This window comes from Phyllobates terribilis, unplaced genomic scaffold (assembly GCF_046119375.1).
Source record: "Phyllobates terribilis strain yellow unplaced genomic scaffold, ASM4611937v1 Scaffold_1__5_contigs__length_1240528914, whole genome shotgun sequence".
Taxonomy (NCBI): Eukaryota; Metazoa; Chordata; class Amphibia; order Anura; family Dendrobatidae; genus Phyllobates; species Phyllobates terribilis.
The window spans coordinates 929,514,841-929,532,807 of NW_027362761.1; positions in this window are offsets into that span (position 1 = coordinate 929,514,841).

Sequence of the window (17,967 nt, forward strand, 5' to 3'; positions counted from 1 at the left end):
ATACACCGGTACCCGACAATTTAGACATGAAGGAATAAAGCATCACACATAGATTAGATAGATAGAAACATGTCAGTCACATATATATGAAGTACAGTGACAGTGTTGCTTACTGTACTTGTCATTTAGTGTAAAGGATTTATTAAAAAATATAATAGTGTTTTCGTGCACCGTCTCTTTAAAAAAGCCGGCCGGCAATTCAGCATCTGTACCCAACAATTTATAACAGACAGAATAGAGCTTCACACATAGATTAGATAGATAGAAACATGTCAGTCACATATATATGAAGTACTGTGACAGTGTTGCTTACTGTACTTGTCATTTACTGCAAAAGATTTATTAAAAAAAATAATACTGTTTTCATGCACCGTCTCTTTAAAAAAGCCGGCCGGCAATTCAGCATCTGTACCCGACAATTTATAACAGACAGAATAGAGCTTCACACATAGATTAGATAGATAGAAACATGTCAGTCACATATATAATAAGTACAGTGACAGTGTTGGTTACTGTACTTGTCATTTAGTATTAAAATAAAGGATTTATTATTAAAAAAAATTGGCGTGGGGTTCCCCGTAATTTTACTCTCTAGCGGAGGTTAAGCAGACGGCTGGGGCAGATGTTTGAAGCCTGGGAAGGGGGTAATACCCACGGAGCTTCCCAGGCTACTAATATCAGCCCCCAGCTGAATACCTAGCCTTTGCTAGCTATTAAAATGGAGGACCCCCCCAAAAAAATGACGTGGGGTCCCCCCTAATTTAATAGCTAGCAAAGGCTAGGCAGACAGCTGGGGGCTGATATTAATAGCCCAGGAAGGGAGCCATGAATATTGGCCCCCTCCCAGGCTAGAAACACCAGCCGTCAGCCGCCCCAGAAATGGCGCATCCATAGGATGCGCCAATTCTGGCACTTAGCCTCGCTCTTCCACGCTGCCCTGGTGCGGTGGCAGGGGGTAATAGGGTTGGGGTTGATGTCAGCTTATAATGCCAGCTGACATCAAGCCCAGGTTAGTAATGGAGAGGCGTCTATAAGACACCCCCATTACTAACCCCATAGTCAAAGTTAAAAAAAAAACACAAACACCCAGAATAAAGTCCTTTAATTGAAATAAAGACACAATTCTTTATTGTTCTAAATTAAACCATACTTACCATCACGCCCATTCCAGCTGAAGCCAACGATCTCCTGCAATAAAAGTAAAATAATAAAGCAACCTCATCCTTACCTTTCCATGGTTCCCACGACAGCTTCAGCTCTGCTACATCGAGATGACAGGCTGGACCGCAGCAGAACGCTGCTATCCAGCCTGTCATCCCGCAGACACTGAGAAGCGCAGGCATGCTTGCGCTCCTCAGTGTCTGACTGTGACGGCATCCAGATGAGCCGACAATGAACTCGGCTCACCTCATGTACGTCACTGACAGCGTGGGAAAATTCTCCTGCACTCAGCGCTTCAGCGTGAGAATTTTCCCACGCTGTCAGTGACGTGCATGAGGTGAGCCGAGTTCATTGGACATGACCTCGGCTCATCTGGTTGCCGTCACAGCCAGACACTGAGTAGCGCAAGCAAGCCTGCGCTTCTCAGTGTCTGCGGGATGACAGGCTGGATGGCAGCGTTCTGCTGCGGTCCAGCCTGCATCTCGATGTAGCAGAGCTGAAGCTGTCGTGGGAGCCATGGAAAGGTAAGGATGATGTTGCTTTATTATTTTACTTTTTTTGCAGGAGATCGTTGGCTTCAGCTGGAATGGGCGTGACGGTAAGTATGGTTTAATTTAGAACAATAAAGAATTGTGTGTTTATTTCAATTAAAGGACTTTTTTCTGGGTGTTTGTGTTTTTTTTAAATACTTTACTAGAAATTCATGGTGGTCATGTCTAATATTGGCGTGACCCCATGAATTTCGGGCTTAGGGCCAGCTGATAATGCCAAGCTGGCCTTAACCCCTTTATTACCCAGTGAGCCACCGCACCAGGGCCCTGGATGAGTTGGGTACAGCGCCAGAAGATGGCGCTTCTATGAACGCGCCATTTTCCGGGGCGGCTGCGGACTGCAATTTGCAGCGGGTGGGGCACAGAAAGCTTGGGCCTCACTGCGCTGCAGATTCCAGCCCCCAGCTGCCTAGTTGTACCTGGCTGGACACAAAAATAAGGCGAAGCTCCACGTATTTTTTTTTAAAATTCATGAAATTCATGGAATAATTAAGAAAAAAAGGGCTTCCCTATATTGTTGTGTCCGGCTAGGTACAAATAGTCAGCTGGTGGTTGGGAGCAGCCCGTTCCTGCCTGCTGTACCTGACTGGACACAAATATAGGGCGAAGCCCCACATCAATTTTTTTTTCATTATTTCATGAATTTCCTGAAATAATTTAAAAAAAATTGACGTGGGGCTTCGCCCTATATTTGTGTCCAGTCAGGTACAGCAGGCAGGAACGGGCTGCCCCCAACCACCAGCTGCCTATTTGTACCTGGCCAGACACAACAATATAGGGAAGCCCTTTTTTAAAAAAATTATTTCATGAAATAATTAAAAAAAAATTGACGTGGGGCTTCGCACTATATTTGTGTCCAGCCAGGTACAGCAGGCAGGGACGGGCTGCCCCCAACCACCAGCTACCTATTTGTACCTGATTGGACACAACAATATAGGGAAGCCCTTTTTTTCTTAATTATTCCATGAATTTCATGAAATAATTTAAAAAAAAAATGCGTGGGGCTTCGCCCTATTTTTGTGCCCAGCCAGGTACAACTAGGCAGCTGGGAGCTGGAATCCGCAGCGCAGGGAGGCCCAAGCTTTCTGGGCCCCACCCGCTGCAAATTGCAGTCCGCAGCCGCCCCAGAAAATGGCGCGTTCATAGAAGCGCCATCTTCTGGCGCTGTACCCAACTCATCCAGGGCCCTGGTGCGGTGGCTCACTGGGTAATAAAGGGGTTAAGGCCAGCTTGGCATTATCAGCTGGCCCTAAGCCCGAAATTCATGGGGTCACGCCAATATTAGACATGACCACCATGAATTTCTAGTAAAGTATTTAAAAAAACACAACACCAAGAATAAAGTCCTTTAATTGAAATAAACACACAATTCTTTATTGTTCTAAATTAAACCATACTTACCATCACGCCCATTCCAGCTGAAGCCAATGTCTTCTGCAATAAAAGTAAAATAATTAAGCAACATCATCCTTACCTTTCCATGGTTCCCACGACAGCTTCAGCTCTGCTACATCGAGATGACAGGCTGGACCGCAGCAGAAAGCTGCCATCCAGCCTGTCATCCGGCGGACACTGAGAAGAGCAGGCATGCTTGCGCTCCTCACTGTCTCGCTGTGACGGCATAAAGATGAGACAAGCTCATGTCCAATGAACTCGGCGCACCTCATGCACGTCACTGACAGCGTGGGAGAATTCTCCTGCACTCAGCACTTCAGCGTGAAAATTCTCCCACGCTGTCCGTGACGTGCATGAGGTCAGCTGAGTTCATTGGACATGAATGAGCTCACCTCATGCACGTCACTGACAGCGTGGGAGAATTCTCACGCTGTAGCGCTGAGTGCAGGAGAATTTTCCCACGCTGTTTTTGACGTGCATGAGGTGAGCTGAGTTCATTGGACATGAACTCGGCTCATCTGGATGACGTCACAGAGAGACACTGAGGAGCGCAAGCATGCCTGCGCTTCTCAGTGTCTGCGGGATGACAGGCTGGATGGCAGCGTTCTGCTGCGGTCCAGCCAGTCATCTCGATGTAGCAGAGCTGAAGCTGTTGTGGGATCCATGGGAAGGTAAGGATGAGGTTGCTTTATTATTTTTCTTTTATTGCAGGAGATCGTTGGCTTCAGCTGGAATGGGCGTGATGGTAAGTATGGTTTAATTTAGAACAATAAAGGAATGTGTCTTTATTTCAATTAAAGGACTTTATTCTGGGTGTTTGTGTTTTCTTTTAACTTTGACTATGGGGTTAGTAATGGGGGTGTCTTATAGACGCCTTTCCATTACTAACCTGGGCTTGATGTCAGCTGGCATTATAAGCTGACATCAACCCCAACCCTATTACCCCCTGCCACCGCACAAGGGCAGCGTGGAAGAGCGAGGCTAAGTGCCAGAATTGGCGCATCCTATGGATGCGCCATTTCTGGGGCGGCTGACGGCTGGTGTTTCTAGCCTGGGAGGGGGCCAATATTCATGGCTCCCTTCCTGGGCTATTAATATCAGCCCCCAGCTGTCTGCCTAGCCTTTGCTAGCTATTAAATTAGGGGGGACCCCACGTCATTTTTTTGGGGGGGGTCCTCCATTTTAATAGCTAGTAAAGGCTAGGTATTCAGCTGGGGGCTGATATTAGTAGCCTGGGAAGCTCCGTGGGTATTACCCCCTTCCCAGGCTTCGAACATCTGCCCCAGCCGTCTGCTTAACCTCCGCTAGAGACTAAAATTAAGGGGAACCCCACGCCAATTTTTTTTAATAATAAATCCTTTATTTTAATACTAAATGACAAGTACAGTAACCAACACTGTCACTGTACTTCATATATATGTGACTGACATGTTTCTATCTATCTAATCTATGTGTGAAGCTCTATTCTGTCTGTTATAAATTGTCGGGTACAGATGCTGAATTGCCGGCCGGCTTTTTTAAAGAGACGGTGCATGAAAACACTATTATTTTTTTTAATAAATCCTTTGCAGTAAATGACAAGTACAGTAAGCAACACTGTCACTGTACTTCATATATATGTGACTGACATGTTTCTATCTATCTAATCTATGTGTGAAGCTCTATTCTGTCTGTTATAAATTGTCGGGTACAGATGCTGAATTGCCAGCCGGCTTTTTTAAAGAGACAGTGCATGAAAACACTATTATTTTTTTTGATAAATCCTTTACACTAAATGACAAGTACAGCAAGCAACACTGTCACTGTGCTTCTTATATGTGTGACTGACATGTTTCTATCTATCTAATCTATGTGTGAAGCTCTATTCTTTCGGTTCTAAATTGTCGGGTACCGGTGTATGCCGCTGCTGAATTGCCGGCTTTTCATGTTTCACTATAAGCACTGTTCCCATCGATTTGGGCAATCACTGTAATGCCACAACCACCATGGCTGTGGCATTACAGTGAGTGGCAGACAATCCCTTCATGATTGGTGCTCTAAATAGCGCCAGACATGCAGGACACGCTTTTGGTGCACGAACAGTTATCGAACATAACCTCGAACAGCCGAATTTTTTGCAAATCGTTCGGGTTCGTCGAACAACTCGAACACCACCCAAAACAGCTCGAATTTGAGATTGGCGAACAGTTCTAGTCGAACACCGCTCATCTCTACTCCCTACCACACATGATCAATGAATAACCAGGCCCATAGCATTCAAAGTGTTAAGTGGATTGCTACTGGGTCAACGTCATTCCAGATACATTATCAGCTCAGTTTAAGAAGCGTTTTTTCAACATAACAATGCAAAGTTGCATGTTGCTCATGCTACTGTGAGCATACCTTTATGGCCTAAATCTGCTATTATGGCCTTAAACATCTTCATACTTTTCCACCATCGAGCAAATCTGGCATATCATTGGATTGAAAGGGAAGCTGCCAGCAGCGGATCTTGATGATTTTCATTTACAAGTACATTCAGCATAGTAGAACATTCCTCAGACAACCATTAATAAGCTCATTGATAGCATCTAAGGCATGTAAATGTGTGTATTTCTGCGTGTGGCCCTCATACTCGATACTGAATAAATTAAGATTCTTTGAAAATGTTGTTTTCATTTTGTCATCACACACATATCATTAACATGCCCATCGATCCAGTGATTTTCATAATTACATGATTTTTCCTTCTTAATGTTACAATTTTTATGTTGTGCAGTAATTACTTTTATTTATTTCTATTTACTGTGGAAGTAGGTCATCTTATTTTTTCTCCCAAAGCTTTTGTAATGATAGTGCTTAATATATTATTTTTAATGGAAAAAGTGCAATTTAAAGCAACAACACATTCATTTGAACATGAAATTGCTTTTTTTCTTTTTATATTTTTTAAATTTGTAGTAGAAATAAAACATAACATTTGTTCATAATTAGTGTTGAGCCACCCCCGTAGTGTTCGAGTTCGGTTCGGTTCGTCGAACACCCGTGTGTTCGCCGAACTGTTCGTCGAACTGTTCGTCGAACACCTTCGAACACCGTTAAAACCAATGGCAGGCAAACAAAAACACATAGAAACACATAGAAAACACCTTCAAAGGTGTCCAAAAGCTGACAAACTGCTCAGAAGACACAACTAACACATGGCAAAGTGACAAGTACATATAGTCATGAGAAAAGAAAAGAGGTGGAGGAGTAAAAGGAGGGGGAGACACAGATATAGGCATGTCATGCCCTTCTAAAATCCAAAAAGTGAGAAGCCGACACGTTCAGTCCGCTCCTGCCCGTGCCACCTCCGTGTCGCCGGGTTTGTGCCAGAGCCGCGGTGAACCCTGACAGCCAGCCCCCCTCTCCCAATACTGGTGCCTGTCCACTGGTGGGTCGAGCGAGCCCCCCTGTGGTGGAGGCAGCTCTAAGCTTTTTAATTTAAATTGTCTCTCTAATTTGAATGAATACACTTTAAATCCATTTACAAGGATCTATTGGAGGGCAAGTCTCATGCCAGCAGCCGCGTAATTCCAGCTCCAGTAGCGTCCACTAAAGCTGCTGCAGTTAAAAAGCTTTTATAAGGATCGAGCTCGGCTGTCCACCGCAAGGCATCCTACTGCCAGTCCGAGCCCCTATGCCTTGGGGTGCCTCCTGATGCTCTTCACTGAGTATCCCGTGGTCCCGAAGCATTTCCTTTGGAAAAATTAAGTGTCCAAACTACAGGTGGTGTAGCTTGCTTAACAGCCGGGATAATCCGCTGACTAGCAGACACTGCTACTAGGCACAAAGTATTTCCTGGGCTAGATGCAGTTAAAAATTTGTAATTACATACTCTCGTTGGATGCTGAGAAAGCATTCCATAGAGTCTCCTGGCACGCCATATATGATTCTCTTAAAAAGCTTGGGGTAGGGGTCTAGGGGACCCTTTTATAGCCAAAATCACGGCCCTGTATCGCAATACGTCACCTAGGCTGAAGATAAATGGAACTGTAGCACCCTGAGGGCTCGGTTGCTACAGAGGTATTGCACCTCACCCAGAGGTGTGATATCTCACTTTCAGGTAAGGATGGAGTGTGGATCAGGACCCGACACCTGCATGCATTACACCACATTGCCGTGGGCAGGGCGACCAATATGCCCCTGAGATGGGCACGACAGTCCCTGTCCCTGGCTGGAGTGGGGGGAGGGAACACCGAGGAAGGGGAACCCTGTAGTGCAGGAGCAGGGAGGAAGCAGTTCCTGGGTGCATTGAGAAGGGAGTATAAAAGGTGGGCACCATCTTAGTTCAGTGCAGAGAAGTCTGAGCAGAAGTGGCAGGGAGCAGGGGCTCTGCATGAGCTCTGCTCCGGAGGCGGGCCTAGTAACAGAGGCCCAGGCCTGGAAGAGGGAGAAGGAAGGAAGAGGGAGAAGGAAGGAAGAGGAGTGGAGAAGGCTCCAGGAACGAGGAACGAAGGGATCCCAGGGGTGCGGACGGGCGAGTCGCCACCGCACGCCCGAATCCACCTGCATGGAGGGGTCAGGCCAAAGGGGGAGACCGGTCCCCGAAACTAGTGGAGGCAGGAAATGACCCTCAGCTAGAAACCGGAGGCTGTGACATTTTATGTGGCGCAGCCCCTCGCTACACCCGCTAGGAGGGCAGCACATAGGGTCAGGGAAACTGGCGCCAAGTTTACCAAGAGGAGGCCCGAGGCAGCCGGAGAGAAGGGTTGGTAAGACAAAGGACACACAAAGGGGGTCCTGTGAAGCGCTCCAAAGTTATCTGGGAGTTGTCTGAGCCCCTCACCTGGTGAGCACAGTACGACGTGGGCAGCCGTTACCTGCAGACGTGGTCTGGATAATAAGAACTGTGAGTAAAGGCCCTGGACTGCATCACTGACTCCGTGTCGTTACTGCTGCTGCCCTGCACCATCACCCCCATCCTCCGCATACACTGCCCTGAGGCTGTACTCCTCCCGTGGGGAGTTATGCTACGCTCTGCTGCACCCACAACACCAGCCTCAGCGGTCTGCCCTGCAGCGGCGGTTCACTCTGACCGCAATCCACGGGTGGCGTAGTCGGACATTTAAACATCAAAACCACATAAATAGTTCCGCCACTGGTTTGACCACCCTGAGCCACGGAACCGGGTCGCCGCCACGAAGACTACAACCACCAGCGTCCACCAGAAAGGGTCCGGCTCCGGGTGTCCCAAGGCCCAGGGGGTGCATCAGAACATTTTCATCACCTTTCACAATCACCAATGGGACAAGGCAGGGATGTCCTCTGTCCCCTCTCTTATACATCCTAGTGACAGAGCACCTGCTCTCATCAATTCGCCATAACCCCAATATTAGGTGGATTGAGGTGGGAGGCACTGAGTACAAGTGCTCTCTATTTGCTGATGATGTACTAGTATGTATCACTCAATCACATATATCCATCCATGCTGTTATGGCTGAAATAGATCACTTTGTTACATGGTCAAATTTTAAAATCAATGCAGCGAAGTCTGAGGCCCTCGATGTCTCCCTCCCCAAATCTATATAGGATTCCATCCAGTCCAACTTTCCCTTTGCCTGGCCCTCACAGGGTATCAAATACTTAGGAATTCCTATTCATAGAGACCTCTCCCATCTATGTTATCTTAATTTTGGGCCCTTTATTGAACAACTCCAAACAGACCACGGTTGGCAAGCTAGAACTGTAAGATTGACTACGTGAACCACTGGTGTTTTGTGGAAAGCACATGTACACTGTGTTCCAAATTATTATGCAAAAAGTGTTTAGGAGTGATAAGGGAAGAATTTGTTTGTTTGTCAGTTAAACTCATTGATGGTGATGTGTGTCAGGGCTCTTTATATCACTGTAAGCAATTGCAGACACCTGTGCTAATTAGTTTGGCAGGTGTGTCCAATGAAAGGCAAGACTACTTAAGAAGGCTGTCTCACATTATTAAGGAGCCTACATTTTCTGCCAAAATGGGAAAGAAAAAGGATGTGTCGGCTGCTGAGAAGCAACAAATTGTGAAGTGTTTAGGTCAAGGCATGACTACAATCAACATTGTGCGATGATCAGGATGAAGTGTCTTGGCCATTAAGAAGTATGTAGCTGATTCACAGTACACACGTGTGCGTGCTGATAAGGGCAAATTGAGGACTCTTTCCTACAGGCAATTACGTCAGGTTAAAAGAGCAGCGGCAAAAAAGCCTTGTCATAGCAGCAGACAAGTTTTTGAAGCTGCTGGTGCCTCCAGAGTCCCCCGAACAACAAGATGCAGGGTCCTTCAGAGGTTTGCAGCTGTGCATATGCCATCCTGTCGACCTCCTCTATCCACTTCACACAAGCAGAAACGGCTCCAGTGGGCCAAACATTACATGAAGACTGATTTCAAAACTGTTTTGTTCACGGATGAGTGCCGTGCTGCGCTCGATGGTCCAGATGGATGGAGTGGAGGATGGCTGGTTGATGGACACCCCACGCAAACACGGCTACAGCGCCAACAAGGAGGAGGTGGAGTAATGTTTTGGGCTGGAATCATGTGGAGAGAGATTGTCGGCCCCTTTAGGATCCCTGAAGGCGCTAAAGATGAACTCCATAATGTATGTGGATTTTCTCAAACAGCACTTCCTGCCATGGTTCAAGAAGAAGAACCATGTATTTCACAGCAAGATCATTTTTTTGCATGATAATGCACCATCTCATGCTGCACATAAAACATCTGCATCTCTGGCTGATATGGGCATAAAAGGGGACAAACTTATCGTGTGACCCCCATGCTCCCCTGACCTCTACCCCATTCAGAACCTCTGGAGCATCATCAAAAGGAGTGTCTATGATGGAGGGAGGCAGTTCACATCTAAGCAACAGCTCTGGGAGGGTATTCTGTCCTCATGCAAAACAATTGAAGCAGAAACCATCCAAAACCTGACAAATTCAATGGACGAGAGAGTTCAGAAGCTCCTTTCGAACAAGGGGTCCTATGTAAAAATGTAACATCACCTAGAATAAAGTTTTGAGTTGAAAACTGTTTGATTTCAGTTTCTAATAACCTGCTAATGCTTATAATTTTAAAAATGACAATTTTTTTGGTCTTTATTAAAATGAAAAGGTTGATCGAAAAGTTTGGGGGATCTAAGAGTGTGGCAACCCAGTAGTCATGATTACTTCGAATTCTGACAATATGAGGGTCATGTTGCAGGTAGTGCAGCAAGAAGGCACTTATGTGTCTTGCGCATCTCGAAACCCCAAAATTATTTTCCGAGCTAGATGCAGCTACAAATTATTATTAATTTTAAATCTGGTGGAGCTTAGTATAGATGGGCTAATAGGATCAGTGCTGCACACTGCTACAAAGCCCAAATTATTTTCCAGTCAAGATACAGATAAACATGATTAGTAATTTGAAAGCTTAAAATGGTTGGTAGGGTGATTTTAACCAATCATCAAGCTTTTACTCTCCCCAGGATGACACAGGGGTAGAAAAGTCATTTCGGATCCATGATTTGTTCATCTTTATGAACGTGAGTCTGTCTACATTATCAGTGGAGAGCCGCGTGCGCTTATCTGTCAGCACACCACCAGCAGCGCTATACACACGTTCAGACAGAACGCTGGCTGCGGGGCATGACAAGATCTCCAAGGCGTAAGTGGCTAGCTCCGGCCATTTATCCAGATTGGAAGCCCAAAAAGAGCAAGGGGCCAGTGACACAGTCATGGCTTCAATGGTTACTTGGAGATACTCCTGTACCATCGTCTCTAGGCGTTGACTATGTGTCAGATTTCTTGTCTCCTGTGGCCTTGCAAAGGATGGGCTAAAAAAGTGGTGAAATGATTCCGCAAAATTGATGTTACCAGCAGATACTGTGGTTCTGTTACGGTTTTAGTGCTGAACACTTGACGGTCCCACGGTTGGCAAGTTGGAACTGTGAGATTCACTACGTGCACCACTGGTGTTTTGTGGAAAAGCACATGTAAGATTCTGCAACAGTCTCTGCTGATACTCCTGCATGCGTGCATCCCTTTCTATGGCAGGAATAATTTCTGCAAATTTACTTTTGTACCGGGGATCTAACAGTGTGGCAACCCAGTAGTCAGGATTATTTCTAATTCTCACAATTCGAGGGTCATGTTGCAGGTAGTGCAGCAAGAAGGTACTCATGTGTGTTGGGCATCCAGGAGCACCAAGTCCCTGTTGTGTTGGTGGCGAGGTAACAATCATGCTTCCTTCCTCTGTCCTCTCCCCCCAACCTCGCACAACAGAAATGTGATCAAGGTCTCCCTCATCTGATGAGTCTTCCATCAGTTCGTCCTCCACTTCTTCCTGGGCTCCTGCACCTTCTTCACTAGTTTGGCTGCTACCATGCGCCCTGGTAAAACCATCTCCCCCACCCTCACATGCCTGCCGCCTTGGTGCTGCCGACCGTCTGGACCTTGCAGATGTTAGCCCTTCCGCATACAACTCCTCCTCCTCTACTTCCTCCACCTCCTCTTGTGCCACCACCTGACTCCGAATTCTTTTTAACATGTGCTCCAGCATGTAAATCACCGGAATAGTCATGCTGATAATGGCATCGTCAGCACTAAACATCTTCGTCGCCATATCAAAACTGTGCAGAAGGGTGCATAGGTCCCTGATCTGAGACCACTCCTCCAGCGTGATTTGCCCCACCTCCGGATCTCTTTGGCCCAGGATATACGTCAGAACGTATTGCACCAGGGCTTGTCGGTGCTGCCACAGTCGCTGCAACATGTGCAGAGTTGAATTCCACCGGGTAGGCACATCGCATTTTAGCCGGTGAAGTGGCAGGCCCAACGACTTCTGTAGAGATGTAAGTCGTTGAGCTGCGGGATACGAACGGCGGAAGTGAGCACACAGCGACCGTGTCCTCTGCAGAATGCCATCTAGTCTGGGATAGTGGGCTAAAAATTGCTGAACAACCAGGTTCAAAACGTGAGCCATACAAGGCACGTGTGTGACATTGCCCCGGCGAAAGGCCGCACCCAGGTTTGCAGCATTGTCGCACACGGCCTTCCCTGGTTTCAGGTCCAATGGAGACAACCATTCATGAAATTGGTTCTCCAGAGCTGACCACAACTCCTCAGCTGTGTGACTCACATTTCCCAGACATTTCAAAGTAAAAACCACCTGATGACGTTGAGCCCTACTGCCAGCATAGTAAGGAGGTGTGCAGGATCCCTTCTGCGCAGTTAGAAAGCTTGTGGCATGACCAGACAGGCTTTGGGTGCAGGTGGAAGACCGAGAGGAGGTTGAGGAGGCAGAAGCAGTGGAGGAACTTTGACATAAAGAGGATTGACGCACAACTCGTGGGGACGGCAAGACTTGGACAGCAGCCCCTTGTCCTGCTGTCACCATAGTTACCCAGTGCCCAGTCAGCGACATGTAACGCCCCTGTCCATGCCTACTCGTCTAAGTGTCTGTGGTGAAATGCACCCTGTCACACACAGAGTTTCTCAAAGAAGCGGTGATGTTGTGTGCGACATGCTGGTGGATCGCAGGCACACGTTTCTTTGAGAAGTAGTGCCGACTGGGCATCTGGTACTGGGGCACTGCGACGGACATAAGGTCTCGAAAATCCTCTGTGTCCACCAGGCGGAAAGGTAGCATTTCTGTAGCCAAGAGCTTGCAGATGGTGAAATTCAACCTCTTAGCTTTCTCATGGCTAGGAGGAAATGGTCTTTTACTTGTCCACATCTGAGGGACCGAGGTCTGGCTATTGTGCTTAGACGGGGTTGATAAGGGTGTCCCCGGCAAACTGCCGGTCTGTGAGGAAGATGCAGGCTGACATGTTAGGTTGCCTTGATCCAAAGGTGGTGCTATCGATGTCGGACAGCGCTCAACACCAGCTGGTGTTACCACCTCCAAAGAAAATGATGACCTGCCAATCACGCTGGCTGTTGCGGGTAAAGAGGTGGCAGGTCTGCCCCCCAAAACAGGTGTGACTGCTGTCCCCCCAGTCACAGAGGATGAAGAGGCCGCGGATGCACAAGATATGGCAGACGGTGGTTGGCCAGGCCAGCTAGGCCGCATTGTAGCACACTGAGCTTCCCACTGCAACTTATGCTTCATGTCCATGTGCCGGTTCATGCATGAAGTACTCAAACTATGTATTTTTTGGCCTCTACTTAGCTTTTGCTGACAAATGTTACAGATAACACGAGTTGGGTCATCTTTATCGATCTGAAAAAATGCCCAGGCTATGCAAGGCTTAGCACCCATGCGACCTGAAGAGCCACCACGACTTGTGGTGAGAGGCAGAGTTGTGTTTGAGGATGCAGTTGTTGACGTGCTTCCAGTACTACGTCTCTGTCCAGGAAGGCGCAACCTGACCTCGTCGTCACTAGCATCCTCCTCCACCTCCTCTGCTGACCTCATCTCTTGGCTGACTGTGAGTTGACAGTAAGTGGGATCTCCAACCTCATCATCATCACCCTTTGTGTTATCACACCCGTCGTCCTCAGAGCCAACCTGTTCCTGCCCTGACAAAAAGCTAAAGTTGTCGCTCCAATCAGGTATTTGAGTCTCATCATCGTCTTCCTCATTGTCTCCACCAACAGGAGTTACAGTTTGGGAATGAAGGTCTACATTACGGTCAGAACCTTCTGCGTCTGGTCCTGGATCCGACTCATAAAGATTCTGGGCATCAGTGCAGATCATTTCCTCGTCTGGATTCACAGAAGCGCTGGAGTCGACCTCTGATTCCCAGGCTATAGTATGAGTAAACAGCTCTGCAGACTCAACCATCTGTTCTACCTCATACTCAGACGGGCAGCTGGAGATTTGGGAGCTGTGAGGAAGCAAGTGCGATTGGGGTGACACCTTTGAGGACTGGAGTATTTGTGATGTTGAAGTTGATGTGGAGGAGAGCCCACTTAAAGGAGCACTTGATATCCGTTGAAGCACCTGCTGTTTTTCTGCCTCATCTGGAATTTGTAGCGATTGGCGTGGCCGTAAGAAAGGGATCTTATTACATTGTCCGCTAAAAGAAGTAGACATTTTAGTTTGGCTGGAAGATGGTCTTTCTTCTGCAGATGTTACTGTTGCTTTAACACCTACCCCACGGACACAACCTTTTTTCCCCTTCCCAACACGCCTATTCCCCTTTCCACCAGCAGCAGGCCTTTTTCCACTCATTTTGGTGGTTAACTAATTCACAACTCTGGAGTTGTTTGCACAAAAAATCAATGGATGGGAACCGAGCAGAGCTGAGTGGCCAAACTGTGGTATTAGGCCAAAACTATTGGCAGGGTTAGATGCAGAAAAAAATTATATTCAATTTGCAACCTGATGGAGGTCAGTATAGATGGACTAATAGAACAAGTCCCACACACAGCTAGAAGCCCAAATATTTTTTTCAGAGGTAGATGCAGAAAAAAATTGTATTCAGTTTGCAACCTGATGGAGGTCAGTATAGATGGACTAATAGAACAAGTCCTACACACAGCTAGAAGCCCAAATATTTTTTCAGAGGTAGATGCAGAAAAAAATTATATTCAGTTTGCAACCTGATGGAGGTCAGTATAGATGGACTAATAGAGAAAGTCTCACACACTGCTAGAAGGCCAAATATTTTTTCAGAGCTAGATGCAGAAAAAAATTATATTCAGTTTGCAACCTGCTGGAGGTCAGTATAGATGGACTAATAGAACAAGTCCCACACACAGCTAGAAGCGCAAATATTTTTTCAGAGGTAGATGCAGATAAAAATTATTTTTAATTTGCAACCTGATGGAGGTCAGTATAGATGGACTAATAGAACAAGTCCCACACACAGCTAGAAGCTCAAATATTTTTTCAGAGGTAGATGCAGAAAAAAATTATATTTAGTTTGCAACCTGATGGAGGTCTGTATAGATGGATTAATAGAACAAGTCCCACACACAGCTAGAAGCCCAATATTTTTTCAGAGGTAGATGCAGAAAAAAAATATATTCAGTTTGCAACCTGATGGAGGTCATTATAGATGGACTAATAGAGAAAGTCCCACACACTGCTAGAAGGCCAAATATTTTTTCAGAGCTAGATGCAGAAAAAAATTATATTCAATTTGCAACCTGATGGAGGTCAGTGTAGATGGACTAGTAGAATGATGCTATGCCCAAAAGATTTTACTTCACTAGGTGCAGTAAAAAAATTGGTATTCTATACACAGGTGGTATATCTTGCAACACAGATAGGCTACTCCACTGACTAACACACTCTGCAATAGGCCAAAAAGGATTAGATTTGCTAGATTCAGCCAAATGCTGTGAAAAAAACTTGCACAGCACTGGCACAGACCTGCCTGGCAAAAACTGATAGGAACTGATGTAACCTAGTCCTGAAAAGGACTGCAATTACAATTAGTCTTTACTCCCACAATCTATCTATTTAAGAGCACAGACCTGCCTGATAAAAGTCGTAGAAAATGCTGTAACCTAGTCCTTAAAAGGACTGCAATCACAACTATTCCCTACTCCCAAGCTATCTGTAGATTTGTGCGAAAATTGGCTTGAAATTAACAAGGTATAGCGCACACAGCAACAGCGGTGCCGTCTAACACGCAGCTGCAGCAGTGAGAAAATGGTGGCGACGGGGAAAATGGCTTGGTCTTATAGGGCAAGGACATGTGACATACACTGCCAATGACACATGCTCTTGCTTGTGTGAAAAAAGCACTTCGCTCCGTGTGTGCGCTGCTGATAGGCTGACAGATTGCACCTCCCCACTGTAAATGCGGGAAAGAGAAAAAAATGGAGATCTTCATTATTCCTGCAGAGATCCATCCCCTGCCCCTCCCCCCACCCCGCTGTACACTCAAACTGCGTATTAACATTAATTTTCATCATTACTGAGAAAAAATCCAGTTATGATTTTGGTGCACGAACAGTTATCGAACATAACCTCGAACAGCCGAATTTTTCTCAAATCGTTCGTGTTCGCCGAAAGGCTCGAACACCGCCCAAAACAGCTCGAATTTGAGATTGGCGAACAGTTCGAGTAGAACAACGCTCATCTCTATTCATAATACATAGATAGACAAGAACTCTAATAAATGTGAGCTACAAGTGAATAGTTAGCTTGGTATGGGTATGCTTATTATAATTTTACTTGATAAGCTACACAATAGAGTGCATGCTACCAATTTGATTTGAACTGCTTTAACACAATTAATCAGCATTGAATGTTGCATTTGTACTCCATTATAGGCATGTAATTTCTAGTTAATGTTTTGAATGCATTTAATACATTATTCTAAATATGACTTGCAGAGTTTTTTTTATATCACATATTTATTTGCATCTGATTTAGCGAGCTTCTTGATCGAACTGACCTGATATACAGAATAAATTTAATACATTAATGTTAGCATTCACATTAACTCCATTCTCATAAAAGATTTATCGTCATGCATTTAATTTCCATTTATTTAATTTCCCCTTCAAGTTAACAGCAGCTAAAAACATTCATTTATTATAAGATTTTCACTGTCTAATTTGTCACGAAATAATACTTTTAAAGTGGTTGTTGAAAATATATATCTTTAAAATGGCCAAGTATGTTTGAAAAAAAAGTGAAAATAATGGATTGATTGATGCATGGAATGCATAGACAAGCATGTGACCCTTTACGTCAATCACTGACTACATTAATGACCAAAGCATCAGTGAAGTCTGTGTTTATCAGTCTGTACAACCAGATCAAAATGGACAGAGCTCATCTAAAAGGTTACATAAAGATATTTAAAGGGGTATTCTCTAATGATGAGTAGATCAATTTTCAGAGGATCAAATTTGAGTCAATTTGAGTCAAGAATAATGGCTAATGGCATCAAGTTTAGTAGGGCAGGCTTCCCCATGATGCCTTACTGCAATCTAGTAATATGGTGTAGCACAGCCAATCAGGGGATCTATCACAGGCAATATAAAACATAGGAACCAGCCAAGGAATGGCATTTTAAGCTTGTACTGTGCTTAGAGCACACAGGATAGGGATAGAAAAAGACCTAATTGGATTGTGGTGTACTACTTCAGTGCTGATGTATCAGACTGAAAATGGGAGTGACAGTCTCAGCCTGTGAAAAGAAGTCCAAGATTCAAGTGACATACAGTCAATTTTTGTAGCAGCATCATCATCAACACACAGTGTTAAAATTAATACATCTATGATATACTGCAGCAACAGCACCTTAACAGATGATTTTTTTTCACACAGCAAGCAAGGGTAGTATTAATCTTTTCACTTCAGATTTTGCAACTAATTCCAAATTCTGAATCCAAAACTGTGAGCTTCACTTTTTAAATAAAACTGTGAGTCCTGTGTTTTGGTGCTCAAATTTTTATTAAAGAGAAATCTCCCTAATTTTAAACTTAAACTCAAGCGTGTACCCACCAAAGTGTGCGCATTGTTTATAATTATTTTTTGAGCCTGCTTCATTACTCAAATAGTCAAATTTTAGATGTGTACATACGCACTTGAATACAGCAGCCGGTTTAACATGCTTGCTATTGGAATCTAGAATTTATGGTCCCCTACTATTTTGTAAAGGCATATAGATTTTTATTTTTCCTTGGAATACCTGTTTTAATTGTCTACTCTAGATACACCCCATGACTATATTGTATTTGTCGCCACATATTTGCAACTTGGCAACCTAGCATTTTTAGATTTCATTAAATCACTTTTCCTTTTGGTTGATTGTCAATATTTAAAAAAGTAAAAATAAAACATAGAATCATAGAATCATAGAATCATAGAATGGTAGAGTTGGAAGGGACCTCCTGGGTCATCTGGTCCAACCCCCTGCTCAAAGCAGGATTCACTAGATCATCTCAGACAGATGTCTGTCCAGCCTCTGTT